This window comes from Nymphaea colorata, unplaced genomic scaffold, assembly GCF_008831285.2.
Source record: "Nymphaea colorata isolate Beijing-Zhang1983 unplaced genomic scaffold, ASM883128v2 scaffold0279, whole genome shotgun sequence".
Lineage (NCBI taxonomy): Eukaryota > Viridiplantae > Streptophyta > Magnoliopsida > Nymphaeales > Nymphaeaceae > Nymphaea > Nymphaea colorata.
Window position 1 is genome coordinate 21,088 of NW_022204785.1, and position 15,412 is coordinate 36,499.

Below are 15,412 nucleotides of genomic sequence, written 5' to 3' on the forward strand. Positions count from 1 at the left end.
CAACTACCACAGGCCGATAGCGCTAAGCTTGTCTGCGCGAACCCTTTGTCGCCAGATGGGCACGAGATACTTGGTAAGGGTGAGACTTGGCCACTGAGTGTAAGGGGCAGAGAGGCCGGGCACCGAGGACGCAGACGGGTGCCGCGCGCAGGAGAGCGTCGATCCCGGAGGTCACCTGAAGCATTGTGAGGTTGTCGCGAGCGAGGACACTATCAGAGTGCACAGCGGAAACCTTAGAGAGGCTAACGAGCGGGCACCACCATCACCACTAGCAGCAGCAGCACGCGGGCGAGTGGCCGATCCTTGTTCCGAGGGTAACACGCACGGAGGTCATTCCAGCGAGGACAGTAATTTTCTTAGGGAGGTTATCCGATGCAGTGAGTCGGAGTCGACCGGGCCCAGTTGACCGACCTAGCCACGCATGCCCAGTTGACTCAGACTGAGTTGGAGGAGTTTCAGCTCCGAGCCGACCATTTCAGGCCGAGACGGAGTGATCACAGCAGTACGGGTCAGTCGGAGCGGTTTTGACAAGATCCAGTCTTAGGACCCGATCCAAATCCAGCGGTTTTAGTTAGGAACCGGATTCATTTTTAGTTCTGTTTCAGTTTTGTACCGACCCGGTTCGAGACTTAGACCGAAACGAGTCATGCTACAGTATAAATAATGTCTTTGTAAAGTTAACCCTAAGTTGATAATAATTTTTGGACAAAGTTTCTAATAGAAACACGTTTCTCTTCACCCGCGCGTTTCTTGCGCCTCCATCTTCTTCTTCCTCACCATTTCTGTGTGAAACATCTGAGGTTCTTCTCCAGCCTCCTCAGATTCATCAATGGCGGATTGGCAACCCGGCATTATCCCACACCCTCCGCTGGTTTTCTCTACCAGGAGGTGAACAGAAGCAAGCAGCCGGTGGGTTGTCTTCTTCATCGTCTACCCGAGCAGAAGCATAGGTGAATGTCATGCGGACTCCTCAGCCACAGGGGTGTTGAGAGGCATCATCTACCATCCGGAAGGCATCCTCCAGCCTTTGTGCAATGCCTACATGGCGGTGTGAAGATCTAAGATGCAATCGACCATCTGACGGGCATAAAACCAGCTAAGTTTGTTTTTCCAGCGTCATTTCCTCTTGTAGTGACTGTAAATCGCCTCCCAAATCGTTCGTATACCGTGGGACCCTTCTGAAATCCGTGAGGATGACCTGAGGAACGATCGAAGCGAAGGAGAATCGATTAGCGGGTCGTTTGGAGGATGATCGAGCCTCTTTTTGAGTCTTCGGTTGAAACAGGCCTACCACAGCCAGTCTCAGTACGAGCTTAAATCGAAGGGTCAATCGGCCATAACTTTTGGGGGTTTTGATACTGTTCCCTTCCCACCGAATCAAGCCTTCTATTGGAAGTGGAATCGCTTCAATCCGTTCAGTATTGAGTGAGTTACGAGCTTGAGAAGTCGGAGTAGGTTCTGTCAAGCAATTCCGCCGACCAGTTCCTTTTTCCGGCAACATTTCCGGCGTTCCAACCGTCGGATCTTCACGATTCCGGTGCCATTCGATTCCCAACATCCTTGAGATCATCTCCACCAAGTTTGACGTCGATCGGACCGTAGATGGCGTCTCTGGAGGCGACTGTCGGAATCTGGCGGGAATAGGCGGCGATCATCCCTGTTTCTCCGCCACAGGTGGCTGCGACCCAATATTCGCTTAGAACATTGGGAATACAGCACCACCGGGTGATCTATTGACTCTAGCTTGTTCCAAATTTGATTATCTGTCGATTTCAAGTGGTTTCATGTCTTGATTTGATCGCATTGGGGCGGAGTGGCGATTTGAAGACCTCCGGCTGTTCTTCTGCGCGGCGGCATTTCCAAAAACAGGCGACTGAACTACAGCAACTTTGGGGATCAAGGACTGGGGTCTAGACTGCTCCGATTCAGCTCAAATTTGGAGCGTCTACTCCTTGGCTAGTGATCTTGCTACAGTCCAAATTTCAGAATTTTTGGAGGTGTCTATGGATTGTTATGAATTTTTGAGCGAAGACCTCTCAGGCAGTCCTGAAGCTGTTTTGCGCCTGATAAATTTCTGAACGGAGGACAGAACGTGCGCGATTTTCAGAGCTCAACGACCTGGCCTTAAGCTCAACGGATTTGGCTCAAACTTGGGGCGTCCACTCCTGAGGATGTCTACTTTTTGCTGACCAAATTTGGGGATTTTTGGAGCCTCCTGTGATTTTCTACGAATTTTCGACTGGAGGTCACTTTCTGTCAGCGCCTGAACCTGTCGTCTTCGTTTTTCAGAACAGAGGCCGACCCTCTACGCTACCCCGATCTCGTTTCTTCGATATTGGGAAAACGAGCATCTCTGGTGATTTCAGCTCCTTGAATCCTTTGTTTTCTACTGATTATATCCTGGATTTGATCGTGCTTGCACTTGTTTTGGTGGAGCATACCCCTGCTGCAACGAGGATGGGCTGCAACCTGTTAGCATAGACTGCAACAGTCCGTGAGCAGCAACCTTTGAGTTGAAGGGTGCGCGTCGTCACCAGTTCGACGCCTGCTTCCCCCTTAACAGCACACAAAGAGGTGTTTAGATCGCATCCTGTGAGGCATTTCATACTTTGGCTCTGTTGTTAGATTACTGTTTTGCTGTAACAGTAATCAGTGCTTCCATTGTTGCTGAGGTGAACCGTGAGCCATCAAGCGACCGGTGAGTTGGGGTCGTGGAGCTTGCTGTCCAGCTTGGGCGAGGAGGCATTTGCTGAGTACCGAGGCTTAGTTTCTGGTGTTCCAGCCTCGGTGGATAGCTCGGACTAGCTCCGAGGAGGTTTTTTACCCTGTCCCACTATAGCACGGGGAGGGTGTTCTTGCTTACAAACCCGCCTACACGGCGCGCGGCATAGTGAGGTCCTCGAAGGCTCGATTAGCCTACGACACACCTCCTTGCGGCTTGGCCACCTAGGGGTTGAGGGTGTGGTTTGTGCGCTTAGACATGTATGTTTATGATGAATGCTTGGATGTGAATGTGGTTGAGTGAGGTGAGCGTTTAAGTTGTATCGTCGTGGTTGTATTAAGCCTTGAGGCCCTTAGCATTCTTGTAGTAGGATTGGCCATTTGGGTTCGGGAAACACTCTTGTAATTCTGTCCTAACTTGGGAAATTAAGCCGGGGTTGCTGTCCGGCAGGGAAAGAGTGTAAAGTCTTCTTAATACTTAGCCTAACCAGAGCCTGCCCCAAGAGATCTTGGGAAGGGAGTTCGGCATTCGGCAGCGAGCTTAGGCAGTCCTAGCCGGGTTCCCACCAGTTTGGTATCAGAGCACCTTGGGGGCTGATTGAGCAGCTATGGCAAAGAAGAAGAACTCAAGAGTTGAGCAACAGGAAATTGATTTGGGCGTCGAAGATGCAGCCACCGAATCACTTCAAGAGGGGCTGATTGAGCAGCATGGTTACACTGATTTATATTTTAGAATGTATATGAATATTGAAGCTTTTACGCCTTGGTATTTACTTTGTGTGTTTGTTTCTCTTCATTAGTCAAGCCTTTCTGAATGGGTCGAACCTAGTTAGCTGAATTATTTTGCAAACATATATTAGTCATCGATTTGTTTTTTCATTATTTGTCTTTGGTCGTTGACATTCCTTATATCATAGGCATTCAGTATTTTTGAAGGTCCTCTGTTTCTGTTGAGTCAATACAACATTTAGTTTTGGTATCAACTCTTTACAAAGACAGGTCTAACCTGTAAGAACTACAAAAATCATTCTCTGTTTCAGAGTCAGAGGACTTATAACGTTCTGATCTGGGATAAAGTTCAATTTGGGTTTGATTGTTGGTTTGAAGTTTCTTGTGTGAAAATCAGCCAACAAAATTTCAAATTTTTTTCAACTTTGATTATTTTGATATATTGTTGTTAAACTTTTCGCTGTTTCTATTTCTCACAAACAAAAAATTTGAAAACTGAGCTCTATTTCTTGTTTTTTGAATTCTATGTAGGAAACAGATTTTTCAATTTTACTTTTTACAAATTTTTTAGTGAAATTTTCTAGTTATTATTATTATTATTTATTTAAGGCTCTGTATCCATATCAAAGCCAATACTCCAACCTACACAGTTTTAGACCTTTTGTTTAGTGGGGGGAATTGTGATTTTTTATATATTTGTGTGTTATTGCTAGAAAAATTATCTAGTAAGGTTTTTGATTGCCTTATTTTGTTGGAACCCTTCCTCACTTGGGTCTCCTCTAGAGTTAGAGCACAAGCCTGTTCATGTTTATGAGAAGCAGTGGGCTGCCGAACCACTAGGTCCTTGCTTTAGGATCTCATGGAGTCACTCTTCCTTGGAGTCCTTGGTGAGTCCGAGGGTAGGGATGTGGTGCGACCTCTAGGGTGAGAATAAGGAGGGAGGCATAATGCGCATGGGTGCTTAGGGACTTGGTAGGGATTCAGCTTGGCTACGTGGGTGCTAAAGGAGAGGGGCATGGAGGGATGGGAGTGATTGAAGTCGGGGGGCTATACATGAGAGTGAGAGAGAGAGAGACACTTTGTTTTGTTTCTCACTTCAAGCCTCTTGAAAAGGCTAGCCCCTTTCTCTCTTGAGTGCATAGGACACTTGAATATGCTTTTCTGTGGGGGAGGCTCTTTCTGTCTTCATAATTGTTGATGGTGCAGTAGAACAATGAGGTAATAGGATGATCTATACAGATGTGATCATTGGTTCTGCATGCATTGTATTTTCTCCTAAAATTGGTAGCCAGTTGAAGGGGGTTGTGAAGAAATTGATTAGAAGCATTTTATCACCTCCTCCAGTGCATCAATGTATCAGTGCAATTTTTGAAATTATGATCTTATGTTGCTTTTCAGGATTTGTGGACTAATTGGAAAACTTTAGATAGGGATTTGCATTTGAGTTTGTATAATTAAACTTGTTTAGGTATGAAGCTCAATTTGTGCTGGCACATGTACATGGTTCATCTCTTTTTTTTTTCCATTTTTTTATTGCAGATAGTTGAATTTGGCATCCTTCATATATTTCTGCTATGTATTCTTGACATACTTCTAAAAATTTAAGTTATTCAACCACTGTTTGTAGGACCTCTCAAGTATTGGTGCAAGAGAAGCAAAGTTGATGTGCTGGTTTCCAATTTAGCCACATGGAATGACGATGTTGTTTCTAGTTCTTTAGATAGTGTTGGCTATTGGGTTGAGGGCTTGCCATTTGTGCACTCATTGAGTGGTTACTGGAAATTTTATTTGGCAACTAGCCCCACAAGAACACCTAGGAGGTTCTATGAAAGTACATTCAAAGATATAAATTGCGAAGAGCTACCAGGTTTGTCTTTTTCTCTCATATGCAAGTCAGTGGCAGAGTTAGAAAGTTGAGCCACAGGGCCACGGTCTTGTCATTTAGTAGAATATAAAATGTCGTTGCACGTAAGATTTTCCTGAAACACAAAATGTGTTTTAGTTAATAGAATAACAAATTGCACTACTACACAAGAATAACTTAATAAGATAATGAACAATATAATTTTTAATGTCTCTTTTAAGACTTTTTTTTAATACGATAGAAAGCTGATGCCACTTAACGGCCCTTCTTTTTGGGAGTTTGTCCCAATAAAAGTTGACTTGAGATTTTTATATGTGTTGTAAAGAAAACTAAATCCACACTACAAGATGAAATTACTGCCTGAAATGGATTTTCAATGAGAAGATGGGTGTTCATAAAAATTTGTCTATGTCAAACTTTATGTGCAACCTGTACAAAAGAAACACGACAATTGTTATACTGTCTTATATTGCTATTCATTAAGAAAACATTTTTCCTTTTTTGAATATGGCAAATTTTGAAATGAGAAACTGCATATGGGGCCTTAGCACATCCCAAGCCATGGGTGGCCCCGTCCTTGATGTCAAATAATTTCATGTGACATTATTTTATACTTCTTGCTCCTTTGCCTATCCACCAAAAGAGGGAGTGGTCATTGTTTCTCTAAGCTTTACTAGTGTCATGTTCACTTATGTGACTACTTATCTTTCTATTGCTCTCATTCACTTATGTGATTAAATTACTAAGTTGACAAATACCTACACTCTCTGAGTTTCACAAGGTGACCGCCCTATTCATAAATCCCGCAACCTGCAAAGAATCTCGAGTCATGCCTATTCAGGTACTAAGGTCTTGGATTGTGATTGCATGGCATGTGCTTGAGAGAGAGAGAGAGGGATTTCTAAATCTTTGTAAATGTTGTGTACGCAAGTTTAATTTTAACTAGAACAGGGTATTCTTGCACAGCCAAGAAGAACAAGGTAATTCTACATCATGCAATCACATGCTTTAAGACCTTGTTGTCTTTGATTTGGTATTTAAAATATTTGCGATCAAATAGTATTTTAATATGCTTTGCTTTTGTGACTTGTTTTTTTCTGTTGATTAAGAACACAAACTTTATATTTGCATCGTTAAAATTAGTTTGTAATGTCAGCACAAAGTTAACTTCTAAAGTTCTTCACTTTTATGTTTCTTTGTGCATTGGTGAACATTGACCATGTGAAGTAAACTTACCCAATTCACTAGCCCACGGCTTGCATTAGTTCTTGAAGTGCATTTTCAAGTAGTCCTCCTTGGAATGCTGGACTAAGACCCCATATGCTTATTTTTCAGCCTTTGGCATTCATTTTCTTTCTATGTAGCCCACCATTTTCTTGACCAAAACATGCAACTTTTGCAGAACTTGGCAAACTTGACCTCCGAACTGGCTCCTTCACTTCGAGACAAATTAAAGTAGCCACATTGAACTTCGATGTTGTTGACTTGTGGAACTTTTCTTTATAAAATCTCTAGGGTAGTTAGTTTTCATTGCTGTGGATGCGTATGGTGCAATGTTTCATATTAACCATTCCTTATTTCTGTGTATTGACTAAGTTTTCATTCCTAGTGATACAAGAAGGATGTAGGTGAAACCAAGTAAATAGGCTACTGAGTGAGGCCTAGTTTGTGGATGGTACCTACGTTTCTTTGAGAAGCCTTCCTTCAGTTAATTATAATTTTGAGTCAAGCAAACCCCCTCCCACTAAAAACTGTTTTTCAGAGGGTCAAGTTGTTTTTACATGTATATTGTATAATTCCCATTTTAACCATATGTAGTTAACAAACCAAAAAAAAATCTTGAAATTTAGTGTTATCTTCTCATCTGTTTTATTACTTTTTTTCTACTTATATTTTATATTTGACAATGCTTTCCTGAAAAATCTTGAAAATTGCATGTACATACTGATGTATGTGACTCCATGCTCATGCAAACCTATAAGTAGCAGCTCTTTCATGAGTTTGCTGAATGTTTAGCGAGAATTGTGACAAAGATAAGGTTGTTTACTTATTTTCACCAGCTATGCCTGTGCTTCTTTGCTTACTCTTCTTTCTTTTCCTCGCATATTGTGCAGTACCTGAACACTATAAGCTGGCTGCTGAGGCAAAGTTCCCAGTAATTTTATATCTCAGTCCACATTCAAATTCATTCGTTGATATGTACAGTATACTATAAAATATATACTACATACATGTATTGTATATATGTTGACATATATCTATATACGTATATTAACATAGCACATACTATATAAGTATACACATATCACATATATAATAGATATATGTATTATATTCCACATATATGTATATACCATTATATTATAGTATAATATGGTACATATGTACATACATATATAATTTCAAATGTTATACATATTATGCATATACATACATATATATGTAATATGTTTATATATATGATTATATATATATGTGTATATATATATATATATATATGATGTAATACATTAATATAATTACACTTGTATATATCCATAGTATGTAACTATGTTATATAGTATGCATCTATGTCACATGGGTGCGGGCGCGGCTAGAGCATATATATATATATATATATATATATATATATATATATACACACACACGTTATTTGTTATATATGTAATTTTATTTGTGTATATTTTAAATTTTTTTATCAAGCTTACCTTAATCTCATCAAAATTCAAAGTTTTATTAACTAGAGTAAGGGGGAGGAGAGAGAGAGAGGAAGGAAAAAAAGAAGAGGAAAAGATAGGAGAAGGAAAAAAAGAAAAAAAACAAGAGAAAAGAATAACATATGCCATCAGGAGCATCCCATTAGGTCTGATCGAGTCGAGTGGCATGCCAGGCCGCACCCGCATTGGTGCGGGTGCGCCACCATAGTTCTGCACCCATGTGACTTACTTTTTAACATGTTATATTACATATGCACTACATAATTTATTATATATGTATATATATGTTACATAGCATATATAATACACACACATGCACGCACACACACACACACACACATACATATATATATATATATATATATATATATATATATATATATATATATATATATATATATATGTGTGTGTGTGTGTGTGTGTGTGTGTGTGTGTGTGTGTGTGTGTATAATACATTTATGTATATATTACATATATGTAATACATGTAATATATTGTGTATATAATGTACATATAGTTGTATGTATATAATATTATAGTATATGACGTAGATAGTATATAGTTATAGGTATATGTATATATACCTATTATAGTTTTATATATGTATATTACATAAATATTATATATAATTGTATATAATGTATATATGACATCATAAATGTAGTATATTACTATGTAATGTATACGTAAATGTATAATATATATATCATAGATAAAATGTATGATGTATATGATATATGTATATTTATAATATCCTTATACATTAACATATAACATGTAGGTAACTATGTGATTTATATGTATTACCTATGACATATACTAAGTATTCATGCAGAACAAACATAAATGCTAAACATGATAAAATTGGTAACTGATCATTCTTGGTGTCCCTCAAGGCCAGCGCACTCACAGTGACAACACCTGAGTTTGGAAACTGGTCCCAAGCAGGAGTAGCAGAATTATGAACGGGGCTTGGAAGCACATTGGAAAGCAAAAAGTAAGGTGCTTTTGAAGTGTCTTGAGAGCACTTTTTAAAGAAAGAAGCCAGCTTCCTTTGTCACCAGAACTGTGCTTCCCATTCAGGCAACTGATGCAAGCTTCTTTTTTCAGTAAAATCTAGATTCCTAATGTAATCAAACCCTATTTTATAAATCTTTGCCGAAGCTTAAAACTTAATTATGCAAAAAGCTTGGAGTTTGAAACTTGAATGTTTGATCATTGCTTATAAGTTAGATTTTTTGCTGGCTAGTTGTTTCTTAACTTGCTACTTTGGCTCTTGTTTGCTTCATGATCTACTTTTGGGTCACTTCCAGTTCATTTCTTGGTTCCTACTTCCAAATATTTGTAGGGGTCTCTCTACTCGCTCCCAATTCCATACTAACCCTCGTCCCAAGAACAGAGGCAAATGTGAATAAGTGCTTGGTGTTTTAAATAACTGGAAATAATTATGCTTTAGATAACTTATTCCTTATCATCTTGTTATGATGTTATCTGTTTTTGGGAAAGAAGGAAGATTGATAGTGCTAGTCCATGACTAATTTTTGTCTTCTTTTGATAATTGCAGAATGTTGATATAGATAACTTTGATGACTTTGGCACCTATTTGTATACAGCGCCTGAGACTTCCTGCTTGGGAACAGGCTTTGCTGAAAACGAGCTAAAATGCATAGATAATGAGGAGACAGACAATGCAGCTCAAAGGTTGACGATTTTAATTGTTAATATGTTCAACAATTAGTTTCTCATTGTGAATTCCTCTAGCACATGCTAATTTAGTGCTTCTATTAGAAATATATGCACATGAATAAGCATTTTATACTTAAGTTCGTCATAAAGAACTGTTTTTTCTTCTAGTGTTATGTTAATTTCTTTTTCCCAAAATAATTACTTATTTACTCTCTAGTCTCTGCTTTCAAATGAAATCATTCAGGGTGTATCTTGCAAGCAGGATATGTTCAGCAATTCTTGTAAATTTGAAGTTCATTTCCTTCTTGTCTGCATTGTCCATTATGTTATTGTGTATTTCCCACATTAACTTACGACAGTCTTGTTCTTACTTGGTTTTTCTCTTCTCCAACTTGGCTCCCTATTAAGTACATGATGTGCATCCAGCGTTCTAGCCATATATTGGTGCTGTTTGTTATGTTAAATTAATCAGTGGTGATCACAATGCCTCTCTGATATTATAATACTGTGATTTGCTAGTGAGCTAAGAACAAGTTGGCTTTGTTTGATTTAAGTGGTTTTTTATTAATAAATATTGCTACTATTGTTGCTGTTATCACATTTGATATATCTCATGAGCATTTGATATATGTTTATTGCTACTATTCTTCTAAACGAGTGTGACTTTTTTTGTTTAAATATCTCAAGAGCATTTGATATATGTTTATTGTTGCTATTCCTTTTTCTCTTTTTATCATTAGACAAAATCATGTTCTGAAAGACTGCTATGGAAAGGAAAGTGTAGTGCAAGCAGATCTAGGTCTTGTGCCAAAAGATGCAAAGCTTGATAAGTATGCTATCAGCTGTATATTTATGTTTCTTCTTGTTTATCTAGTCACCTCTAGAAAGTCATTTTCCAGCTATCATCTCTGTTATCAAATTTCGGGAATCAGATGCTTCAGAGCAGCAGGTTTGTATTCTGAGTTCTACACATGCTACTTGGGAGAACAATGATTGTGAAAACCAGTTTTCTGTAATCTTTTTCCGTTTTGCTTATTGTGCGTTGTAGATTCTGCATTGGAGAAATTGAAGATAGTGCCATCGACATGGAATAATAGGTCGAAGAAAAGGATGCCTTGTTGAACCAGACGACGGTGGCCAATGCGCAATGGGGGGTCAAGGTGCACAATGCCCCTAGGGAGAGTACCCAGACCAGGAGGCTGAAATTGCCATGCGGTCAGCATTGGAGAGAACTGAACCTTTGGCAGAACTTGAGGGCGGTGACGCAGTGGACTCTCTAACACACGCTCAAAGCATGAAGGTGCCAGGACAAAGGAGGAGAACTAGACTCACGCCTGGCAGGACACTGCCCTGACTTTCGAGCTGGTACGGGAAAAGAGAACCTAGGTTGGTCTCTTCAAGCAAAAAATGCAGTTGATGTTGCCCACGCTAGCCAGGGCCAGTGACTGCATACCAACCAGGGAGGGCATTCCGCCACCAGTGGACCCAAGGAATGCCCTCAACAAGTCATTACAACACTTGTCTCCTAAGTAAAGGTGAGTACATTTCAAGCATGGCCAGTGCTTCACGTGCGGAGCCAAATGGGGACGGCTACATGAGTGTAAGCAGCTGACGACCTGCTAGAAGAAGCCGAACCAGTGGCTCTTCCTGAGCTGCCAAAGGAGAAGGGCAGAGGTGTGATTGTTACCTCTTCCGTCGCACAACCAGCCCTGTTAAAGGCAAACTACGGGCAGCCCACACTCTCTATCTCCATTTTGTGCCCGGCTGTGAGGACAACGCCTGCCAAAGAGACCCCAGCAACTGCGGTGAATGTAAAAGGATATGTCGGCACTCCTGGAGCAGTTTGGCTCATTGAGGGCAGGTTTGCTCAAGCCATCTTGAGTCAGCAGGGGGCTCGAATGGGGGTCAACACAGGAGGGCCCTTCTGCGCTGCCTACAGACATTGGGAAAACAGGGTGCAGGGTCGACAGCTCCATGCAAGCCTATTTATTTTTGTTGGATGGGGGCCAGGCATTGAACTTGACACTTGATAGCCCTCGGCTAAAGCGACTCAGCAAGGATTCCTCCGACCTCCTTGAAGGAATAAGTAGGATCCTTGAGGAGGGTGGTGAAAGGGTGACCATATTCAACTTGGGAACCAATGGCCCCATCATGAATGCCTTGAGTTTTGAGAGAACCACCTCATACCAAGGTAAGGGGCAACCAGTGTGAGGCGAACAGATGAGCCAACTGCTGAGCTGGCCAAAGAGGACAACTAGCCCACAGCTTAACAAACCACATCAATTCGGGTCAAAGTAAGGGGAAGAGAAACAATTTAGATTTCAGCATAAGCTGCCACCAAATTCTACTGGATCCACTGGAGTGCATCATGGGCTACAATCTATCACTATTCTATTACTATATGTTGTTGATATCATTCTTACAGGAAATTCACATTCATTTATAATGTCATTCCTCATCACCGGCAGACAACAATTTGCTATGAATGATCTGGCTGATCTGAATTACTTCTTGGGAATTCAAGTTGCAAGGACTTCCAATGGCTTGTTTATGCATCAGTCTAGATATGCTCAAGACATTATTTCTAGAGCACAAATGCAGCAATGTAAAATAGTGAGTGGACCAATTACTGTTGGTTCCAAATCTCCTAAGAAAATTGATCATCCTTATTCCAATGCTACCGCATATCGAAGTCTTGCAGGTGCACTTCAATACTTGACCTTACACAACCAAATCTCTCCTATGCAGTAAATTTTGCATGTCGATTCATGCATGCCCTAACGATGAAGCATTTTCAAATCTTGGAACGCATTATACGATATGTTCGAGGCACGTCTCAATATGGTATCCAGTTCTTTAAATCCCAAGATTTGACTCTCCGAGCGTACTCTGATGCAGACTGGGCGGACTGTCTAGATACATGCCGATCGACTTCAGGATACTTCACATTTCTTGGTCCAAATTGTATATCTTGGAGCTCTAAGAAACAACCAAATGTCGCTCGCTTGTCTTGTGAAGCTGAATACCGGGCCCTCGCCGGAGCTGGTGCTGAAATTAAATGGCTTACCTTTAATTTATATAATGGTAGGAATAGAAACCACACGAATTACAAATTTAGTGCCAACTAAAAATATAATTCCTTAGGAAACATAGCATGTTGCACTGCATTTTGAAGACATGAAGCAGGTCATTATTGGACTTGCCAATGAATCCTTCCTTTAAAAGTAATGTGTCGACAGAGATCTAAACAGGGTCGTAGAACTCGACAGGTACACTTCTCGTGGTGAGCTATTTGCATGTAACTCAAAGTGCTAGATTTAGACTTTTAGTTCTATGTATCATATATCCTTTACTTCGTGTGACCTTCAAGTATTTAAATTGCATCAACATTACAAGCATCTATATGACTATGCGAACTTATTTTTTTGGTTTTGTCGAACAAATATTACTTTTTTGGTGATTTTCATTGTCACATACTCCATTACTAGTCTGGTAACACACCGTTTGGGTTCACTATTCCCTCTTTTCATGATGTACTTACAACCTTCACATTGTTATAGTCTATTAAGATCTTGGATCTAGATTAGCTACTTTTGTACCAAAACGAATTCCATCCTGTTCTTCCTCATTTTTTATTGCTAAGTGCTTGCTCATAGGGGATTCTAAGATGGCTATCTGAACTAGACAGTTAAAAGTTGCCTCTTTATGATCGTCAGTTGTAGTCCCATAATTGTTTGACCCAGGCAACTTCATTAGGTAAGGTTGGCTGCCATGCTTACACTTATCAGTATGATGCTATGTCTATTATAAGATTGTGTGGTCTTTCATGATCCCACAAACATATATGATATATCTTTAGCTTAATAGAACTAACTTCATGGTCTATTTCAGTTGATGGTGGTTCAGCTTAGCTGTTGTTTGCTATATGGGGGAACTCGTCTTGTTCATCCTTCCTTTAACAATACAATGTAAAGCAAAGAATATTTATCCTGAGATTTTCAGCATCAGCCGTCTTTGTTTTTCTATTTTCACTGACTTGCGTAAATGACATTGTGCAAATGACATTGTGCTAGTTGTGTTTTCCTTAACGTACTGACTTATCATTGACTTTGTTAGCACCAAGGGGGTTGGTGTAGTGGGTAGGGCTTGTGGAGTGCTATATAAACTATTAATGAGCCAATAAACACATGGTTGTACTCAACAAAATGGGCCTGTAGAAGTAAAACACAAGCACATAATGGAAACTCTTTGAGCATTTTTATTTGATGTTTAGAAAATCTTTGTGTTTTACTTGGGTATACTGAAATCAAACAGATATAGTTGTTGTCATCCCAAGAATAACAAATTATATGTTTCTTAATGATAGTTTTCTTGGTAAGGGAAAAATTTTATGATGATGTTCCTAAAGAAGACAATGAATGTGTATTTCTTTACAAAGAAGATGCTTTAGCTGAGAATTATGATGATAGATGTTGTACAATCTGATATGCCTAGTCTTTCTACTCTTGAACTAAACAACCATCTGTAATAAAATCCACTGACCTTAATTCCCCTTAGGTCATTATCTATTAGATAGGAAGTCAAGAAGCTAGTAAAGATGTCAACAGCCCACCTCAAAAGAAAGAGTTAAAAAAAGGTCTAGTACACCTATAGGAAGCTCTCTAACTACATCATATGAATCATTTTCTTCTCAGCATGGGACATGCCTGACTTCTATCTCATTTTATCCTATGAGTCTTAGAATGAACTTGCCTGGGTAATAATCAATATTATGATGAGTCATAGACTGTTCAGAAGCCTTCTCTCCATCAGCTAAGATGACATTAATTAGGGTTCTTGTAAATTTCTATCAAAGGTTGGGACATATACCAAATTGACGTTAGAATTGCTTTCTATGGTAAGATTCTTCACCTGAGGAAAGTTTTATAGTGTAATGTGAACTCCTACGTTTTGCTTTAATAAATTTAAGTTATTTGTTACATCTCTAAATTTTAAAATCTTGTTATTCTGATACAACTATATTTTGCTAAGATAAATTTTAAACTTTGTTATTCTGATACAACTCTATTTTGCTAAGATAACTTTTTTAGGTATAGTCATTCTTCTTTTATATATGTCAATGACATGATTATTACAAGTAGTAGCAAGATGGACATTGTAAATATTTTTATGGCCATTTTGCTTTTAGACAAACTAAGTTGGTTGGCTTGCTAAAGTTTGAACTTATTGTCATTTTCTTCCCACTACATGATTTTATTTACTTTTGTGCACAAGAAAGCTGAACAGAAGATAACCCCTATTTGTTTTTCTTTTTTCATTTTTTAATGTCAAAGCAAAGCTTAGAATTAGCTCTGCTTTATACTTTTTTCTATAGAATTTTGTGACTTTTTTTTTTATTTGGTCTACATTTGGATAAATCCAGCTGAAGTTGGTTCTGTTGATTATCATTTTTAGGTTTTGATAATGCACATACTTCATGATCCAAGAGGTATCGATCATTTTGTAGTGGTTCAATCTGCTTTCAAGTTTATTATTTTTGCTTTTGGTTGAACATTAATCTTTAACAACTCATTTAGCTACAGTGCACACAACTGTCACCATCAGTTTTAAAATCTGAAGGGGTCTCCATTTATCATACTGTTCAGCATGCTAGTGAGTTTGTTCTTATTTTCCCTAGGGCATACCATTCAGGATT

The 15,412-nt window shown here is 39.2% G+C and overlaps 1 long non-coding RNA gene across 1 annotated transcript; it reads left to right on the forward strand.

The window, feature by feature from the left end:
- The first annotated feature begins 726 nt into the window (after positions 1-726).
- Positions 727-12,392, forward strand: LOC126409439 (uncharacterized). Its single transcript, XR_007572200.1, has 3 exons — positions 727-5,317; positions 9,596-10,666; positions 10,766-12,392. It is a non-coding gene; the product is annotated as an uncharacterized LOC126409439 (long non-coding RNA).
- Positions 12,393-15,412: the final 3,020 nt, after the last annotated feature.